Here is a 22,144-nt window from a genome sequence, read left to right on the forward strand (position 1 = left end):
AATGCGCAAGCAATTATATATGATGTTCAGTTAAAAAGCTGAGTCACAGCTCGAGCTATCAGTGTTTCCATCAACTCAGAACCATAGTTTACTTTAACAAAATTCATTCTCAGTTTGGAAGAAGCGTTTTTCTGACATAGATTGTCCCAGTAAAGGTCCTTAACATTCTCTGCAGATCAGATCTATTCAATCACAGTACACTGGTCCTGGTGTCGAGCAGATTTTTAGGAGAACCTAGCACGCATAATTTCGTGGTGCCAAAATGCAACTTAAGTAAATAGCAATAACTCTTTCGCAACTGTTTTCACTTTGGATCTGAGGCACGTATCCCATGCTGTTTGAAAAACTCCCTAAACCCATAGGTGCTAACATCATAATTGAACTGAACACACATAAAAAAGGTTATCAATGTACAATGACGTCGTAAATTACTTCAGTAAATACCTTTGACTTTGATCATTAAGAAAAAAGAGAACAGGTATATCAAAAACCAACTTCAGCACTTACAGGCAACACCTTCACCGAGTACTTTGTTATATTAGGATCAGCAATTCTTCCCAGCCTGTAACAAGTCAAAATTCACTTAAGAAAGCTCAAAAGTGCATTATAGCAATTTAACTCAAAATATGGTTGTATCACCAGATTTATATTTAGAGCTTATTTTACATATTTTTTACTTTTTTTGATTGGTAAACTTAGAGCTAATTAGACCTGAGTCTTAAGAATGTAAACAGCTAAAATATGCAACACCGACGAATAACAGTCAACTGTGAATGACATTTCCAATTGCCATCCATTAAATACTCTTACTAATTCAAAAACAACATTTAAGTATGCTTCCAGCATTAGCAGAACAAAACTCCAAAGGGTACGAAGTGAAACATGCAACTACTCATTAACCACAAACGCCATTCAACACTTATTATAAGTGAATCTTAAGAACTCAGGCGCCCTAAGCTTAGGGCACAATTAGAATGAAGGGTACGTAAGTATCACCATATGATAGAACTGAAACTCATTCACCAAAATGTGACCTTGAAAACCAAATTAGAGGCATTGCATGGGGGGGGTAGGGTATCCGGTCTTCACCCGCCACCTAAACCCGCACCGACCCAAAAATAGACCCGCCCCGCCCCGTCACCGTTTTTACACAGTCGGGCTATGGGTGTAGGTTCAATACTCAAACCCGACCTGTCCAGCCGCCCGACCCGCACCGTGTCAAATGCCGTTGACCCAACCCCGTTGACCCGCATAATTTCAAAACTTTAACTCTTATATTTTTGTATTTTGTTTATATTTTCTTTTAACTTTTGTAGAAATTTGGGAGATATTAACACAAACTTATGAGTTCAACATCAATTTCAAATATTCAAGTTTGAACATTGGGTAAATATCAAAAGTTCAAATTCAACTTTCGAATTTTGGAGAAGATGAATCATTCATCCTTGTATTAATTCGAATTCTTTTAGTTTATATTTTATTGTTTTGTACCATAGATCCTCGCTCTCATCTTCATTTTATCATGCTATGGAAAATAATCAATTTACAAATAAATCACGAGAAAGAAGTTTCAAATTTGCAGATATGGTTTTGGGTTCAAGTTCAAGTTTTTTTATTTTTGTTTATTTTTTATTGATTGATTCCATTTTTTCTCTATATTGTGAATTGGAAATATATTACTTGCAGAATTAGAAAGTTTTTTTTAGGTGAAATTGGGATAAAATGATAATTTTCACCCGACCCGAATGACTTGCCCAAAACCCGCCCCGTAAGCTGACCCAACAAGCCGGGTGATGGTACTAAGACATGACACTTCAACCCGCCCCGCCCCGCCCCATCACTATTTGACCCGCGGTTGACCCGCCCCGCCCCGTATTACACCCCTAGTCTGGACTATGAAATATTTCAATGAATGGATAGTCTTTCTTCTGTCGCGTTATACAGAATCCAGGATATTTTGGGCATTCAACCTGGATAAAAACAAAGAAATAAGAGACCTTAATGAGGAAAAGTTTAAGGATTCTCTTACTCAGTAACAAAAAAAAAAGACTCTGGAGAGGCTTTCAATAATACTTATCTCCTTCACAAAATATTACAGTTTTCTCCAAATACATGCTTCGGCCTATTCTATTTACCTTTCGGAAAAGAAATTATTACAGATGTTGAAATCGATCTTCTGCTAATTCTTCAGAGGCTTTAGTTTTCAATACCCTAATGCAAGAACAAAGAGCTGCACCAAGACTTTGTGATAATAATTGGTTGGAAATCGAAAGGATTTTCGCATTTGTTTGGTATATTTGGAGACCTTGATACATAATAAAAAAAATTTAAGAGGTTTTGTATTTGTATTATCTGATGATTCATGATTCAACTCAGATTCTTTATTTTCTTACTCAATCAAATAAAGAAGTTACCATTTCTTCGAAAAACTAAAGATTCTCATTGAGAAAGAGCCTACTGTTTCCTTTAAGATTTTGAATGACTTATTTCTGTTGGAGTTATCCCTTACATGAGCAGAGAAAGTTCGTTTGCATGAAGATGTCTGAGCGCGTGCCTACTGTTTCCTTTAAGATTTTGAATGACTTATTTCTGTTGGAGTTATCCCTCACATGAGCAGAGAAAGTTCGTTTGCATGAAGATGTCTGAGCGCGTGCACTCAGATTGGTCTTGCTCAAGGCGCGCCCGCGCCTATGCCGTGAACAACTTACAATAATTTGAGGGAGCGCGCTCGACATTGGCCTTGCTGAGAGCGCGCCCGCGCCTATGCCTATTTTTGGGGTTTCTAATTCGCTACAGTAACCACGAATTTGGAAGGACAGTATAAAACCCAAAGTAAGGTTTTGGAAAACCTAAGTAACACAATTGAAACCCAATTTTGAGAGCTATCAAAATTGAGAGATAACCTTTGCAGAGAGAAAAGCCTGTAAAGAGATATGAGTGATCTAGTAAGGCGAGAGACTGAAAGGAGTGATTGTAATCTTCCTTCTCACTTTATAAAAGGATTAACTCTTGTGGAAGTAGGCACCATTGGTCGAACCATGATATATCTTTGTGTTGTGGTATGCGTTTTACTTCTTTATATTATTATCTGTTGTTAATAGTTGTTTAGAGAGTTAGGCATGTTAGGATAGTTGTAGAGGATATTCAGAATTTGTCTGGAGTTGAAGTGAGTTCAAATACAAGTTATCTGTGTAGTGGGGGATCGATTGGTATCGGGTTAACCCCAACAAGTAGTATTAGAGACTTGGTTAGATTAACCTAAGGTGTTATCCAAATTTTGCTCGGAAGGTGTTTGACGAAATTCCTGAGAGAAGATTTGAGTTTTAAATAACTTGGAGAGATGGACCATTCTATGAACACTCGCATGATTAGTCTGAATAGAGCAAACTACACCATTTGGAAAACCAAGATGGAAAACTTGCTATATTGCAAGGACTTGGCACAACCCATTGAAAATGGGGGAGAAAAACCAGAAACGATTCTTTTGGCTGAGTGGAGCAAGCTTGACAGAAAAGCAATAGGGTACATTAAACAGTGGATTGACGATAGTGTCTTTCACCATGTATCCCAAGAGACTACTGCTTTTGGCTTGTGGAAGAAACTCGAAGACCACTATGAGAGGAAGTCGGCCGGAAACAAAGTGCTGCTCATTAAGAAGTTTGCCAACACGAAGTACAAAGAAGGTTCTTCAATGTCTGAGATCTTAATGAACTGCAGAATACCACCAATCAGTTGCATTTGATGAAGATTAATATGGGTGACGAAGTGGAGGCTTTGTTCCTATTAACCTTTCTACCTAAAAGTTGGGAGACGTTAGCAGTCTCTCTTAACGGAGCCGCTAAGGATGGAGTTATTTCCATAGAGATGGCTACCGGGGCATTGTTGAATGAATGAGGAGACAAGAAGGGGTTCACGAAGCAACTCCTCTCACTCAGAGATACTTGTCATAGAGAAGCGGGGGAGAGGTAAGAGCAGAAAACCATCTCGATCATTCTAGAGGTGATGACAGAAGCAAATCTAGGGGTGAAGCTAGAACTCATAAGGAAGAGAGACAATGTTACTATTATGCAACCAAGGGTCACTTCAGGTATGAGTGCAGAACACTGAAGAGGGATGAGAAGAATAACTGTGTACATGAAGACATGGTACAGAGGAACGAAAATACAGACAGAGATACAACCGCACTAGTCGACGATCTAGTGGGAATTGTGTCAGATTGTGGTGTGTGCTGTCTTAGTACCTCATGCCAGGATACAGAGTGGGTGATAGATGCAGGAGCATCCTATCACGTCACACCGCACAAGGGATTTTTCACTACCTACAGTTGTGGTGAGTTTGGTGAGGTAAAGATGGGTAACAGTGGAGTCTCGAAGATTGTAGGCATTGGTAATGTTCATATAGAAAACAATGTCGGCTACACCTTGACACTCAAGGATGTAAGACATGTCCCTGACATTCGGCTAAGCCTAATTTCCGCTGGGAAGTTAGATAATGATGGCTTTCTAAACTCATTTGGTAACAGGGTATGGAAACTGAGCAGAGGTTCCATTGTAGCAGCCAAAGGGAAGAATACTTGCTCTCTTTACAAGACACAGACTAGTTTGTGTAAAGTAGAAGTAAATGCGGCAGAAGAAGAAGCTTCCTCCGAACTATGGCACAAGAGACTGTGTCATATGTGCGAAAAAGGCATGGAAGTTCTTGCCAAGCAAAAGGCCTTGCCAGACATCAAAGGTACACATTTAAATAGATGTACTCATTGTTTGGTAGGAAAGCAACACATGGTGTCTTTCCAAAGATTCCCGTCTCACAGAAAAGACAATGTCCTTGAGCTAGTTCACACTGACTTATGTGGTCCTATGAAAGTAAAGTCCCATGGGGGAGCTTTGTACTTCTTGACCCTCATTGATGATGAGTCAAGAAAGATATGGGCATATAGTCTGAAGACCAAGGATGAAGTATTTGGTGTGTTCAAGACTTTCCATAGCATGGTGGAAAGAGAGACATGGAAGCCTTTGAAGTGTATTCACTCAGATAATGAGGGTGAGTACATAGGGCCGTTTGAAGAATATTGCAAGAGTCATGGGATTCATCATGAGCAGATCGTTCCCAATTAAGGCACCACAACAGAATGGAATAGCAGAGAGAATGAACCGGACCATTGTAGAGAGGATGAGATGCATGCTGTCTCACTCTAAGTTACCCAGAAGTTGCTGGGTAGAAGCAATGCGTACAGCCGTGCATGTGATCAACCTATCACCGTCAAAGCTTCTGAATATTGATTATCCAGAGAGAGTATGGTCAGGCAGAGATGTTATTATGGATACTTGAGGGTATTTGGGTGCATGACATTTGTTCATATTCCCAAGGATGAGAGATCCAAGCTTGATGACAAAGCCATGCAGTGCATTTTTCTGGGTTATGGCGATGAGAAGTTTGGCTACAAACTCTATGATCCGATTAACAAGAAGGTAATCCGAAGTCGAGATGTTGTGTTCTTGGAAGACCAAACCATAGCAGATTTCGAGGAAGGTGAGAAGCTACAAGCTTTCACTAATGATCTTGTTGATTCAGAACTAGAAGTTCCTACTGTGGAACGTGCAGAAGGCATTGAGAATGCAGAGAACCATGAGTTTGAAACTCATGTTGATGATCTAAGCAGAAGTGCATCCTCCTGACGCCACAAAAAATGGGGTAAGGAGGTCTGACAGAGAGAGACAAGCTTCAACCAGGTATCCACCACATACATATGTTTTACTATCTGATGGTGGAGAACCTATGCAGTATCAAGAGGCACTTGAAGGTACAGACAAAGAGAAGTGGTTGAAGGTCATACATGATGAGATGGATTCTTTGCATAAGAATCGCACTTATGAGTTAGTTGAGAAACCGAAAGGAAGAAAAATTCTCAAGAATAAGTGGATCTACAAAGTCAAGCATGAGGAGAACAATCCATACCCAAGGCACAAAGCTCGCCTTGTTGTGAAGGGATTCAGTCAAAGGATAGATATTGACTTTGATGAAATTTTCTCTCCTGTAGTGAAGATGACTTCTATCCGGGTGGTATTGGGTATGACCACAAGTATAAACCTAGAGGTTGAGCAGCTAGATGTTAAGACAAATTTTCTTCATGGAGACCTTGAAAAAGATGTCTACATAGACCAGCCAGAGGGGTTTGAGGTCAAAGGTAAGGAGCACTTAGCAGCAAGCTGATAAAGAGCATGTATGGGTTGAAGCAAGCACCGAGACAGTGATACATAAAGTTTGATTCCTTTATGGTGAAGCAATGATACAAGAAGTCTTCTTCCGATCATTGTGTGTTTGTTCAAAAATTTCCAGATGGGGATTTCATAGTGCTTTTGTTGTATGTGGATGATATGTTGATAGTTGGCCCAAACATCAACAAGATATCCAAGCTGAAGAAAGACTTGAGTAAGTCCTTTGAGATGAAAGATTTGGGTCAAGCAAAGCAGATACTTGGGATGTGGATCACTCATAATAGAAAGAGTGGGAAGTTGTGGCTTTCTCAAGAAAGCTACATTGAAAAGGTGTTGAAGAGATTCAATATAGATCTAGCAAAGCCAGTAAGTTGTCCACTTGGTGGCCAGTTCCGCATGACCAAAGAGATGTGTCCAAAGGGTGAGCATGAGCAGAGTCAGATGGAAAAGATTCCTTATGCATCCGCAGTGGGCAGCTTAATGTATGCAATTGTGTGTACAAGACCGGATATTGCTTTCGCCGTTAGTGTTGTAAGCCGATTTCTGTCAAATCTGGGGAAGGAACATTGGGAAGGTGTTAAGTGGATACTGAGATCTCTCAAGGGCACTTCCAAATCGTGTTTGTGTTTTGGTGGAAGTAAGCCCTTACTTGAATGCTACACTGATGCAGACATGGCAGGTGATGTTGACTCGATGAAGTCCACTTTTGGTTATCTGGTAACTTTTGCAGGGGGAGCAGTTTCTTAGCAATCTAAGTTGCAAAAGTGTGTTGCCCTCTCCACTACAGAAGCCGAGTATATTGCAGCCACTGAGTGTTGCAAATAGATGCTATGGATGAAGAGGTTCTTCAACGAACTAGGGCTAAAATAGAAACAGTTTGTAGTTCTATGTGACAGTGAGAGCGCCATACATTTGAGCAAGAATCCGAGTTTTCATTCTAGATCCAAGCACATACATGTGCGTTATCATTGGATTAGAGAAGTACTCGAAGATAAGCATTTGTGTATCGAGAAGATCCATACTGACAAGAACGGGTCGGATATGATGACCAAGGTCTTACCGAAAGGTAAGTTTGATGTTTGTTGGCTACCGCCAGAATGGTAGCACACTCCTCCTGTTGATTTGGAAATTGCATGGAGGTAGCCCCCCTCACTGTTTGGGAGGGGGAGATTGTTGGAGTTATCCCTCACATGAGAAGAGAAAAAGAAGTTCAGTTTGCATGAAGAAGTCTGAGCTCGCGCACGCTCAGATTGGTCTTTGATATAATGTAAAACGATAGTTTTACCTACGCATAAGTAACGAGACTCAAATGTAAGTAAAACTAAAACTAATTTCAGCTGTTATATTATCAAAGTTCTCTACTCTCAATGCTATTGCAATATAGTTGGAATAGAAAGTTCGTTCCACTCCTAGTTCTTATAATTTACGTTAACTAAGATTATCAATCTATCAAAGTCGATGAGAGTAATGATGGATTATGTAATTATGCTACGATGAGAAACTAATCAAGATGCGATAATTCAAAATACGAAAATACTAAATTGACTATATGATAATGAATTAGGGGAATTTGATTCCACCTTAACTCGACTTAATTTACTAACGAAGAATTGTCGTAATCCGAATTGCAATGCTTCCGCATAACAATGGGGTGTTTTTAATCCCTAATTGTTCATCGTAATCTCTACCAACTAACAACTAGCATGTGAAGCAATCAAACCCATTCTCATGGTGAAATAATTACTTTCTAGAATGGAATAAAACATTACGAACTATTCTACGCTAATCGAAATCAAGTTTCATCAAGGCTTCCTCAAACCCCTCTAATGGAGGTTTTAGCCTTGAATAATTATACTATCATTTTTTAAACAAGAAAAAAATATAACAACTCATTATTGAATAAACGATTAAACTTTATAATCTAATTTAACAATAGTCTAAGATTCAAAATGGATTAAACTGAATTTAAAACTAATTTAGAACTAAGATTATGAATACTAATTATCAAATTAAAACATACTAATTATGAATTTAAAATAACTAAATCTAAATAAGAATTGAATCAATAAACTAAATTGAAATGAAAAACTAATACTTTATTATAAAACTAAATATGATTCTAAATAATAATTTACTTTGTTCCAAAACTAATTAATTGAATGTAAAAAACTAGATCTAAAAACAAGTTATTGGATAATGGCTAACCAAAAAACTAGATGCTTAAGAGCTAAGTCTTGTGTCTTCAAATGGAGGAGACAAGATCAACTTTTTCGTGTATGGGCTGACGACCCATGTTTTGGGCCGAAAAATCGAGCCCAAAACCCAATTTCTTCAGTTTTCAGTTGGATTTGACTTTAATAGCCTATTCATCCACTTATGCTCCTCTGATTGGGTCAAGGATTGACCATTAGAAAGCTCGTTTCGAGCCAGTCATTTTAACATAAGGTAGGCCCAATTCCGAGGTCTGAGTCCAAAGATACGGCTTCCGAAAGTTCTGCTGACTTTTGTGCGTTATTTTTACCTGCGTTGACTTTGATTTTTTTGCTTTGACCGGGCTTTAAATGGGCTTTTTCTCCTTGGATCTTGGCCTTTAATCAAAGAACTTCTTAACAACCAACCCTTGCTCCATTATCTTGCAAAAAAGGAGCATTTCTACACGTATTCGACTCCAATGCCTGCAATACATAAGAACACGATAATAGTACTAACTCTACTTATTAATCACATAATTGGACAAAAAACAATATTATTAAAGGGTTAAAACTACAGTTTTGGGCTCTTATCAAACCACCCCCAAACAGCATTTTGCTTGTCCTCAAGCAAATATGAGAAATTAGATTAAGTGACAAAAAATGGAGTTCTAACTAATCTCGTTTAAAATCGAGTCATTGATTGCATTGACCATATCTTAACAAGGCCTTAAACCACTAGGAATTCCCTAGTGGACGAGTTATAGCCTCGTGAGAGTTTTCCAGTAAAGGTACTCACAAACTTCATCTATACTACAACCACTAAGAAATAAAACTATTGTTTCCTTATTTATTGTCTCAATTATCTATACATCTCACTAGCAATGAATACAGAATAATCAAGTCGAAACCTAAGCTAATATATGCATAATAATCAATCATCTACGAATAAACATATATATAATGAGTAATACTATGAAATGCACTAACAGGTCTGTTTCTAAAACATTGGAATAGCGTCCTTAAGTAGGTCCTCACATAAAAGTCAAGACAAAAACACTCTGATTTTTCCGCTCAAGTTTCGCTACTCCAGTGTGTAGTGGGTACACTTTACCTTACAATCTCAATGATACACAAGGAAGCCGAAGTCGATCAAACACATCTGCCACTTACTATCACACTAACCTATTCCTAATTGAGCTTGAGGTCTTTATTAGGTGTTACGGGGATTAGGAGATGATTTAAGAAGGAAGGAAATGGATATTCAAAAAGGACAAGTCTGAGATAATAGAGTCTTCATATTATGTAACTAGAGAAAACCTTGTTCTTTAATTTTGCTTCTACACTTTGTTTCCATCCTTAGCCATTTTTTTTTTGGCTTTTGACTCATTTGATTCTGTTTTTGGAGTTCTATCTCTTTATTTATTTATATTTATTTATTTCTTATTTATTTATTTATTTTTATTTGGATGGAAACTTTCTTTTCTTATTTGAAACGACTAACAAATTCTTGATTTCAAAGGTTTTCCCCTTTTCTATTCTTCATCTCTATTCTCAGACTCATTCAAAGATGGGTAGGCTAATTTTATTTTATTTATTTTTTATAAAAGGGTAAAGGATTTGCGGTTTATGAAAGGCTAAAGAAAGGCTCAGAGGGGCGACTAGCGGAAATAATTTCATATAGGTTTGAATTTCTGGCTATATCGATCCAAAGAGGGCCTAAATTCTTGCTTAGGATATGGTATAGTGATCAAGAAAGTGGAAGTGTGATTTCTCTATCTGGAATTTACTTATCCCTTGTGTCATTTCTCAAATGTTTCACTCATATAAGGCTTTAGGCTATATTCTCACAGGATTTGTAGAATAAGTACTCTAGCCTAGATTTCAGAAACTTACTGCCAATAATCATAGATACTCATGCAATATATTTATAGAAAGATGCAAGGATTATTATCTATATATTAACCTAAGTTTCTAAAAACTATTCTAATGCAAAAACTAAAGTGAAACTTCTAGATTATTAAGAGCATAGAGAAAGAAGCAATACCAATATTCCTAAGTGTATATCATAAACTTTTTATTTATATTTTTGAATTTTTGAAATTTTTGCTAGAAAACAAGTGCATATTGTACATATCTATATCCTAACAGATGCCTTAATTACACGTGTTTCTATGCCACCCCCAAACAAGAAACATGCTTTGTCCTCAAAGTATTGAAATAAAAAGGGTAGAAAAATACCATGGAAACGCGTGAAATTTTTGAACATCTGCAAAACAAAGTTAAAATATACTAATATAGAAAAATAAAAACAGATGCAACTCTATATGAGTTCCACCTATTATGGGGATACCAAGAAGTAAAGTTCTTGGGACATAAGTAGACATGAACTGAAACTAAAAAAACTTACCTTATCTCCATCGTTTAAGCGTCATCCTACTCTTCCATAAAGAAGTGAGATTCCTTCATATCCTGCCATGCCATGATGATTTGCCAGGCTTCACGCCATTTATCATCTACAATCGCTAACCTGTTTAGCACCACTTGGTCGGATGGGGTGTAAGGTGCAACCTGATAAGGTTGTATCCTCCACCTTTGCTAAGTCATTGCACGGAAAGATCGAATAATACAATTGGTGGGTCTCACAATGTCGACCCCAACCCAATCCATGAAGCGGGCACAAAAATAGGGAAGAAACATAGCATAATATGGCAAACTAAAACAGGCATAAGAATGTACTTATGCCTCATGCTATGGGCTCGTGTTAAACTAGACATTAGGGTCTGGGGAATATCATAGGTACTTATCACAAGTTTCGTCATTCGTAAAAGAATAACACCATTCCCCTATAATGTTTAGCATGATCCAAAACATAACAGTGCCCACGTTCATGGACAGGCTTCCAAGGGCGACGTTATATTCCCCTTGGTCCTCTATCCTAAAGATTCCTGCCCCATAATGCTCATGCAAATTCTCATAGTTATAAAGGTACATATTATCGACCAAATAGGCCTGTGACTCTTGTATTTCATCGGGCATAACAAGTCCAAGAACAAAGGCTATCAAGAACCTGGTAATTTTCATTTGTTCATCCTTAATGGTGATAGATCGAGAATACTTGTTCTCCATCCGGTTTATCAAAGAACTTACAATTATCATAAAAATAAGATGTAAGTACAGGAGAATAAAGTTCATCAGGTCTTACCATTAGCGGTTCCTAGCCTACGTGCATGATCACCTCGCGGAACCAAGCACCATTGGTGTCGTTTCCCAACAAGTCTTCGAAAGACTGCTTAGGTATGACTGTAGGAGATGTCATCATAAAACTACTCTCTAGAAGAGCTGCAAACGACCCTGGAACAACCCACAAAAAATTGGAATTTTTCGTGGCTACAAAGGTCAGGGCGCAGGGTGCGCTCCAAAATAGCCTTGGTAGGGCACGGGTCGCGCTCAGATGGAAATCGAGTTACAGGCGCTTCAGTGCTAGGCGCGCTCAGAATTGGTCTTGCTAGGGCGCGGGTCGCGCTTCATGTGTGAAGAACAGGGTGCAGTGAAAATCAAGAGGAAAAATTGGAGGTTTAAGGTGAGATGAAAGTGAGATGTGTGGGTTTTTTGTGTAGAATGAAGGAAGTATATACAGGGTTTTAGTTTCTAAAACGAATCGACAAGTTGCCAAAAAATTTTAAGGCAATTGCCGGAAACAAAATATTTCCAAAACTTAAAATGGAACAACCCATATTCATTATTCTAAAACAAACCTAATATCTTTTAGATTGAATTTAGAATAGCAACTTCCTAACTCATTGAAATTTCATCCTACCACAATATCTAATCATAGCCATGCCAATATCGACAACATTCCCAACAATCATCGAAATATTGCTTCAAAAATGGTGGATCATATCAAAACAATGCTAAAAGAAATACTACCATCCCCAAACAATTCGGGAAGGTGGTATTAACGTTAAAATCATCGCATGCGTTGAAAAGAACCAAATTAAATTAAAATCGAAATTCAAATAACAATTAACTACTGAATTCAACAACTTAACATCCAAACTAATAAAAACAATAAAAACAACATCGAAACAACAAATGCTTTTCTAAACAGCTAGCCACGAGATGAAGATGGCCCCTGAGATGAAGATTGGCCCGAGCCATCCATCCTTCGGCGACGACGATCGCGCCTCACAGACTCCTCTGAGGAAGAACCCCAATGGGTGGCATGCGTTCTAGAATCTCTACTCGGAATCGGCGCTGTGCTTCCATCTTTGCCTTCATTTCAACCCAATGCGCATCCTGACGCTGGACGAGAGTCTCCATATTATACTGGAGATCCTTCCCACCATTGTTGAGTTGTTCATAATTCATCTGAAGGTTCTTTTGTTTATTTTGAATTATAATCTACTTAGCCCGTAAATCTTCACAAATACCATAAACGCAATGCAAGCCACTATGCAGCACTGACATGTGCTCTAAATCAGAAGTATACCTCTCCAAGGCATTTTCATCCAAACATGTCATATCCTCTATTTCCTCATCCGAATCAACCTCCCTATCCTCCAGAAATTTCCAAGTCTTTTGGATACACTCCGTATAAATAATTGCATTTGAATACAATTTTATCATAATACGAACAGATTTTGTAACAGCTCTAAAAGCCATAATGATCTTAGTGATCAATATCGGGAAGGGCACAATACTCTTTCCAACTCCTCTAATCATATTTAAAATAAACTCGAGGATGCAGAATTTATACCTCTTCTCCTGCAATATCCAGAGAACGTGCAGACATGTCAGACCGATGTCGCTGACTTTCTCCTTTCCGATGACGTTCTTACTAATCCACTGAGCTACAGCCAGCTGGTTGGTTCGCAGAGATGACTGTCGGACACAATGAGAATTCAGATTGTACTACTAAAAAAAGGGCTTATAAGCTCAGCTAAAAGGTGAGATGTTAGAGTTTTTACCTCGGTTTTCTAGAAAAAACAAACCGAGGTAAAAACCACTGAGATAATAGAGTTCTATAAAACCGAGATAATAAGCTACTAAATTATCTCATAAATCTGACATCTTAGCTAAATTTATTATCTCAGTTTTTTAAATGAAACCAAAATTATATAGAAGAAAACTTAGATGAATTGTGGTTGAAACCAATTAGTATAGAAGGAATTTGAGATGTTTTCATTGAAACCGAGATAATATGCACAACCTTTTATCTCATATTTTTATTTAGCCGAGATAGTTTGTCATTTTTTATTTTTTATTTTTCAATTGTGTTTGCATTGTTCACTTTATTATGAGAAGCTGACAACCTGCATATATAAACCACTCCCCAAACAACCACATTCCCTTTCATGTTCATAAACATTAACACCAGTCAACAAAAGCAAGCCAACACAAGTAAATTTCTGTGAAGAATCTGATTCCATTAAGATAACAATTGAATGAACGATGTCAAACAACTAACAGAACTAATTGTTACATCAAGTCATAAAGTAGCTAAGCTAAAAAGTTATTCACATATTTTCCAAAAAAGCTAATAGAAACTCCAACATCTTCTCTTTAAAATTGGCACGCATGGAACCTACCAAACCAAGATGAAGATATTAAATGATTAGTTTGACAATTAACACATTTCAATAATCCAAATACCAAAATAAGTTTTATTTCTCTCACTCTTTAACAACATATAATAAAGTATAACAAATACTTACTCTTTGGTAATTGAAGTATAACAGATAAAACCAGTGTAAGAAATGCTCACTATAAACCGAAAGTTTATCACACCCAAACGCCTTCCATCACTTCAAATTTAAGTACCTTTTGTTCTTGATTTTTATGCATGATCATCATTGAAAAGTTCTTGACTTGGTTACTGTGCACAAGGAGAAATCTCAAGTCTAGCCTCATGCATATATGCTCTTGCTCTCATTATCCATTTTGTTGAAAAGACAACATAGACTAATTAAACTTTGATGGTTGTGTGATCAATAAAACTTTTCGATTAACCAATGACTAGCAGGGGAAGCTAATATTATGTATATGTACAAAAATAGAAAGTTGACCTGTTTGCCTCTTTTGATAGCATCCCTTCTAGTCTTCTTTGATGCAACAAAATCATCCATTTCCTCCTACAAGAATAAAAAGAAGTCAAAAAATAAAGAATTTGATAAATGCAAGTCAACATGAAATATCATTATTTTTCATCAAATACTTTACCATGCATATTGCTACGGTATGTATGTAGAAAAACCTAACTTGAGAAAAAAAAGTTATACCCAATTGTTACAATTAGGCAAATTAAGTCGTGGCTTATAAAATACGGTGTTCACATGCCTTTACCTCGATAGTCGCTTTTAACTTGTGTGTGTTCCTTGAGAGCTAGTCCTTAACCCATATGTACGTGTTCAATGCACTAGAAGCAAAAACCTGCATGTCAGATATTGGTTAGTATATCATCTGATGAAAATTTTGTTTATGTAATAATGGCAATAAACTAACTAGAAATGAAGTAAAAACTAAAATCACTGTCACACCCCAATTTTTCAGACAAATGTTCAGATAAAAGAGCTCAATCCATATATTCAACAATCTAATAAACCAAGACTTGAGCGGGTTTGACTAACACGAGTCCAAACTAGAACTAAAATATAAAGCAACCTCTGAAAATCGCATTCTAAAAAAAATCGATAGAGTTTCCTCTGTATTTCTAACATTTCATAAATTTAAAATATGTCTGTATGAACCCAGTTGTTACCCTCACACCTTACACGTCTCTCTCCTCGATTTCGTCTTGATGACGATAAATACTCGTGGTTTTCATGGATCAGCTGAACCCATTGGGTTGCCCTCACGCATTCCTCCTCGGGGAGGATCAAGGCAATGCCCAGTTCTCCTTCTTCTCCTTCTCTCTCTCCTCTTTTTCCCCTTCTCTAACCACCTCTCTCTCTCTCTCTTTATATCTCTTCTAACCACCTCCTTCTCTCTCTCTAACCGCTAACCGCTCCCTTATCCCATCATCTTCTTTCTAGTCCCACGACCACTAATTGTCCAACTATCTCTTGATATATCGCGGCTTTGCTATCGTACTCCCGTATGCCCCTTCACTATTATGCCTCCCTTTGGGTCACTGAAACCACACTGGTCCCTATGCCCCTCCAGATTCCGCGTCCCTCCAGATTCCGCGCCCCTTACATGATTCGCGGACTGGATCACGTGCTCCCTCTTTCTCCTACCTTACGCTATCTTGGTCCTGAAGACATGTCATCTTGATGGTCATGAATTAGGCTGATACACTGTCAAAACCTGAAAATCAAATAATATACCTTTGGGTGATGATACCAGAGGTCTGGGGCTCGAACCCCGCCAGCATCAAAGAGTTACTGATCTCATTTAAAACAGGCTTACCAATAAAAAAAAAAAATCAAATAATATACTTCCATTTAATATATTAAAACCTCAGCCGTACACCCAACTACTAAAAGATACTGATTTGTAGAATCGACTACTTAACCATCTCGACAAATGCCAGTTAAATCAAGTAGCTAATCCTCGAATAAAAAGAAAACGATTTATATAAGAACAACATCCCATATACCCTAATACATGTCTTATACAATACAAATAGAATTATGAAAACAATAAACCATTATTCAATCATAATATAACTTTCTCCAATTTCATTCTCCATGACCACTTTGGAAACCCGTAGTTTCTCTAGGTATCACAACCACTAGCAATATATAAACATTCAGTACCATTTCGACATAAATAACACGACATGGTCCCAGTTTAATTTCAACAAAAAAAGTCATTAATGCTATTGAACCACTCATGTGCATCAAGACATGTAGTTCCTCTTACCTTTCGAGACTCACTAGATAGTTTCTCACTTAAGTAGAGGCATGTAGTTTCTTGCCACATATGCAAAACACTTTACATCATATCTGTAAATGTCTAACTATCATAAGAAGTAGTTACACCAACAAATACACTAATTACATAATCTTATCAAACTAAATGCAATACAAAGCACCAAAATGCCATTGTGAGGATCATCCAAGTAAACCTAAAACACATCTTTTTCTAGACGAGGCAATATTCTAACTATCCCTGTAATTGAGAAGTGTATAACACAGATGGATGAATTGGATTGTCCATGAAAATCAATAAAATACAAAGAAGCCACTCAACTAATGGGGGGTAAGTTCATTTACATCTGACTTCCCTAGATCCAGTACTGAAGGCCATTACAAGCCATTATATGAAAGTGACATAGTGATACCAAACAGTGGAGCCTTGTATAGAAAATTGCTAAACCCAACCAATAAAATACTATTCTGGATTCAACCTTAAGTGTGTTAAAGGTCAATTTCATAAAATTGCAGATCACTCCTAGCTTGTCCATTTACATGTCTATAAAACATACATACTTGGAAGGAAAAAAGTAATAAAATATACGAATTTGGATTTGTTTATCTTGACCACTTGCCAATTTGGTCCTGCCATCATTCTTTTCCATCCAGTATAAGTGAAAGCTCTAATAGCACTACAAAAAAGAAATTAAATCATATTACCATGGAATATATCACACGCAAAACAATTTTGGACCAAAATCACAAGACATCGAAAGCAAAAGAAAAATAGAAGTTTGACCATATAACTAATGTTGATGGTTAATTGAGCTAATGTTCTCCATTACCACCACACCCATTATGCTAATGTACCTATATCCCTCTCAATTGCATGGTTTTATCTGTATGATTATGCTAAGGAGCTACCCCCCTAGTTTTTATTAATTCCTGCGCTCGGTACTTCTGTTTTAAGGATGGCTAATTCAGTTAACGAGTTAGTATATTGAGCCATATGATAATACAAAAGGGGATATTATATTGGATTGCTAAGTAATCTGTTTCTACATATACATTAAGCTTAGATTGAAAGGTATGTAAAGTCAATAACCTGCCCAATCCATGGATCGTATGTCAAATCTCAGATACAACAAGCAAGCTACAGAAAGCACACTGTTTGAACTACGAATAAGCTACTACACTACGGAAGGGCAGTTCCAGCACACAGTTTCATTCACTACTCCAAGCTACAAGTAGTTCTAGCACACAGTTCATTCACTACAACAAGCTACAAGACTACATATGACAACTAATACAAGCAAGCCAAACTAACAGGGGATGCGGACGGTACAGAACTGGAATCAAGCTACTATAAACATAGGCCGGGGAACTAAGGCAGCAAGCCCTTTCATCACTAAACTTTCCAGTGACTACATTTTCTCTAAGATCTGAGACATTCTCCCCTATCGACTATTACATTCCTCACTCAGTGTCCTTCTTAAGTGAGGTGTCTTTAGAAATACTTCACTGTAATATATTGCTTTAGGAAAGCATAGATTAGGGGAGTCTGATTTATGCTCTGAAAAAAATTTCCCATTGTCCAAAAAATAAAAATAAATATACAATATATAAAAAATTATTGAAACTGCTTGTCCAAATGTGGTGGATTTGATTTATTGCAATGTCAACAAAGAAGCATCAGCCAAATGTTGGAATTCTACGAAGTGTTTCAACAAATATAATAAGTGTTAGAACAATTTTATTTCTAAAAAACCGATGGTTGTTCATTTCACCTATCTGGTGAAAACCATTCCCATCCCAAACTGAAGAAACCATCTTTTTTCTAACACATATTCACCAAACTTAACAGGAAAACCACTGGTTTCGAAAAAACCCCCAATAAAAGTAAAGTAAAAAATTAAATTTTCGTACTTGAAAACCTAGAGGAGTTGTTGAACTGTTGTGCAATTGAAATCGGTAGTGGGAATTGTTTTTGAGTTGGTGTGAGGTGAAGAGAGGGCAATATAGATGAAGAGAGAGTGGAGAGGCGAGATTGTTGGGAGCACAGCAGTTTCCATCGTGATTTCGTGCTAGTCATGAGAGAGAGTGAAGAGAGCAGAACTACCATTATTTGATCGTGTCCCTTTTTATTTTATTTTTTTTCTTTTGGCGATTTCTGTTTTCTTTGTGTATCTATATTCCGAGATGTTTGCTATACTATTTAAGTGCCGAGATAGTTGGTATAATATCAATTATATCAGTTGGGGGCGAGACAATTGAAATTTTCTATTATATCGGTTAAGTAAGATACGAGATGATAGATTTCAATATTATATCGGTTAAGTAAGATACGAGATAATAGATTTCTACTCACAGCTAGTAACTAGGTTATGGGATATATTATCTCGTTTATAGTACATATTATCTCGCTTAAAAACAGAACTAAGATAAGACTAATTTTAGAACTGAGATAAAAAACCATTTTTTTAGTAGTACCTCCATGACAGTGTCTTTCATCAATGTAGGAACTCCAGTATACTGGGATTCCTGCAAGGTGGCTTCGAGGTGGCGTTCAGGTGTAATGCCTAAAATATTAGCCGACAACTCTCTAGAAACTTCTCTCCTCGTCCCAGCCACCTTCACAAAAGTTTTCTGACACTCCAACTCCCTCTTCTTATAGAATTGTTCGACCAAATTGGAGTGGTAGAAATCATCTGTCGAATACCACAACCTATTCCAATCCATCCTAATCATCTTGTCACTAAAAAACGGTGCAAACCAGGAGGCAGTAAAAGCTTGTTCCGACAAAATTCTTCGTCTTTGAGCCATTGAAGTTTTGAAATGATTTGTGGATGAAGACAATGTAGGGAATGAGTTTGAATGGGATTCACTCACAAACTTGGAGTGGTGGAGGTGGTGGTTGTGAAAATTTATTATTATTTTTTTATTATTTTATTATTTTATTATTTTATTATTTTTTTTTTTATTATTTTATTATGTTTTGGTGGTGCAACCTGTTGGAAATGGTGGTGGAGATGTTGTGGAGAAGTTTTGGAGTGGGTTCAAACTTTTGGCGTGGTGGTATTTAGGTTATTCTTTTTATTTATTTATTATTTTATTTTGGTTAGGGTTTTGTGCGTTAATGGAGTTGGATGCGTGAGGAAGAAGAAGAACGCGATGCGTTCTTGGGTTGTACTGTTTACTTGGGCCCAAGCCCAAATAAATTCGGATATACCCATTTTGTCCCTATGCATGCGAAATTAAAATTGAAATTTCCGACTCGTTACTGGTCCGATTTTTTCGAATGAGATATAGAAACGATCAGGAGAAAATTTCCAATCCAATGATCCCTAAAACACTCTGTTCTAACCGTGGGTGGCATATAAAATGATGGAAAATACCTCGAAGTGCGTAAATGACGTAAGTTATGCGAACAAATGAAATCTAAATTTATAGATAATGTCAACCCAAATCAAAACACGATTAAATAGCATACGCAACAAAAAATGGAAAGTTGAACAATCAAGGACGGAAAGACCAACACCCCACCCCCAAACAAATTTTTGGCAACGAAGTTTGAAAATTTATTTTAAATGTGGGTCTTTTAAAGTTAGATTCCCGAGACTTCCTAGATTACTATTTATATGGTTTTGATATTTTTTACTTTTTATGAATAGGATTTAATATAAAAAAAACAATAAAGCAATAAGGACAAAATTCACACTATAGAGGAACATGACTCAAAAACTGAGAAAACATGCAAGAGTGGAAAACGTGAATTATGTTAAACGTGGACTTAGGATCCAATACTTACAGCCACACACTCTATTGGGAGGGCCCGATTACCTGAATGGTGCACTAACCAATATATGGAAGTGATGGAAGTACACCAAGAACAAAGGTCAGTCCTCATAGATGTGGTCCTATAAAAGGACTTCTTCCACAGCAGGGGACATTAACTTGTGAAAATGTTTTAACCGTTGGCCATTGAGTTGAAAGGTACTGTTGTCCTTGGGATTTACCAAGGTGATTGCCCCGTAAGGGGTGACTTCAGTAACCAGAAAAGGACCGGACCAACGGGTTTTTAATTTCCCTGAAAAAATATGTAGACGGGAGTTGTAAAGCAAGACCTTTTGACCTACCACAAACTCTTTGCGCAAGATTTGCTTATCATGAACACGTTTCATGTTAGCTTTATAATCCTTCGTGAGATCATAAGAATCGCTATGGATTTCTTGAAACTTATTCAATTGCAACTTATGCTTGACACCCGCCTTATCAAAATTGAAGTTAAGGCTTTTTATAGCCCACATAGCACGGTGCTCCAATTCAACGGGTAAATGACAAGGTTTTCCAAATACAAGTTAAAAGGGAGACATATCTATAGGAGTTTTGAAAGCAGTCCTATACGCCCATAAGGCATCAGTTAGATGCTTCAACTAATCCTTCCTATCAAGAGTTACAGTTGTTTCTAAGATTTTTTTGATTTTCCTATTAGAAACTTTTACTTGTCCGCTAGTTTGTGGATGATAAGGAGTTGCTACCTTATGTGTAACTCTATACTTTTTTACTAGAGACGCAACAACTCTGTTGCAAAAATGTGTTCCACCATCACTAACGATGGCTTTAGGAATGCCAAATCGACAAAAAATGTATTCCTTAACAAAAAATACAACTGTCTTATGGTCATTGCTACGACAAGCCATGGCCTCTATCCATTTAGACATGTAGTCCACGGCAACTAGAATATATATAAAACCGTGGGAAATAGGAAAAGGACCCATGAAATCAGTGACTCATATGTCAAAAATTTCTACCACCATGATTGGATTTAATGGCATCATATTACGCTTCGTGATTCGCCCAAGTTGTTGGTAACAAACACACGTCTTGCAATGCACTTGGGCATCTTTAAAAAGAGTAAGCCAATAAAACCCACATTGAAGAATTTTAGTAGCTGTTTTCATACCACTAAAATGGCCACTACACTCTTTGTCATGGTAGAACGATAGAACCTTATTATATTCCTACTGAGGAATACAACGACGAATAATCTGATCCGCATAATACTTAAAAAGGTAGGGCTCATCCCAGTAGTATAGCTTAACTATGGCCAAAAACTTCTTACGTTCATTTCTTGACCAATCATCAGGAAGAATATCAGACGCTAAATAATTCACAATGTCAGCATACCATGGTGCAGAAAAAATAGCATATAAATGCTCATTAGGAAAAAAGTCCGGTATGGACTCATAATCACTATCATCATCATTTGTTAGTCTAGATAAGTGGTCGGCAACTACATTTTCGACCCCTCTTTTGTCTTTTATTTCTAGTGTGAACTCTTGCAGGAGAAAATCCATCGAATTAATCTCTGCTTAGCATCCTTCTTTGCGAGAAGGTACCTAAGGGCTACATGGTCCATGTAAACTAACGTTTTAGAACCAACCAAATAAGGACAAAACTTATCTAAAGCATAAACAACAGCTAAGAATTCTTTTTCAGTAGTTGTATAATTTCGTTGAGTATCGTTTAAAGTTTTACTAGCATAATAAATGATAGTGGACTTATTATCTATTTTCTGTCCCAAGACAGCACCAACAACATAATTATTAGCATCACACATGAGTTCAAAAGGTTTAGACCAATCGGGAGGCTGTATAATAGGTGCAGATGTTAAGGCGGCTTTTAAAGTTTCAAAAGCTTGTTTACAGTTAAAATTAAAATCAAAGATGGCATCCTTTAAAAGAAATTAGTCAAAGACCTTGTTATTTTTGAAAAATCTTTGATAAAACACCTATAAAAACCTGCATGGCCTAGAAATGCTCTAATATCACGGACAGTCTGTGGTATGGGTAGAGATGCTATCTTATCTAGTTTGGCCTTA

The 22,144-nt window shown here is 37.1% G+C and overlaps 2 long non-coding RNA genes across 2 annotated transcripts in view; both read right to left on the minus strand.

Annotated features, from left to right (window-relative positions):
* Positions 1-64: 64 nt before the first annotated feature.
* Positions 65-562, minus strand: LOC147509909 (uncharacterized). The gene is made up of 2 exons (XR_015216679.1): positions 508-562; positions 65-382 (listed from the first exon to the last, which is right to left on the minus strand). It is a non-coding gene; the product is annotated as an uncharacterized LOC147509909 (long non-coding RNA).
* Positions 563-1,887: 1,325 nt separating this feature from the next.
* Positions 1,888-22,144, minus strand: part of LOC147509910 (uncharacterized) — a 41,661-nt gene continuing 21,404 nt past the window's right edge. The window contains exon 3 of the long non-coding RNA XR_015216677.1: positions 1,888-1,970. This is a non-coding gene — a long non-coding RNA (uncharacterized LOC147509910). The remainder of the gene's footprint in view (positions 1,971-22,144) is intronic.

This window comes from Coptis chinensis, chromosome 3 (genome assembly GCF_015680905.1).
Source record: "Coptis chinensis isolate HL-2020 chromosome 3, ASM1568090v1, whole genome shotgun sequence".
In the NCBI taxonomy this organism is placed as follows: domain Eukaryota; kingdom Viridiplantae; phylum Streptophyta; class Magnoliopsida; order Ranunculales; family Ranunculaceae; genus Coptis; species Coptis chinensis.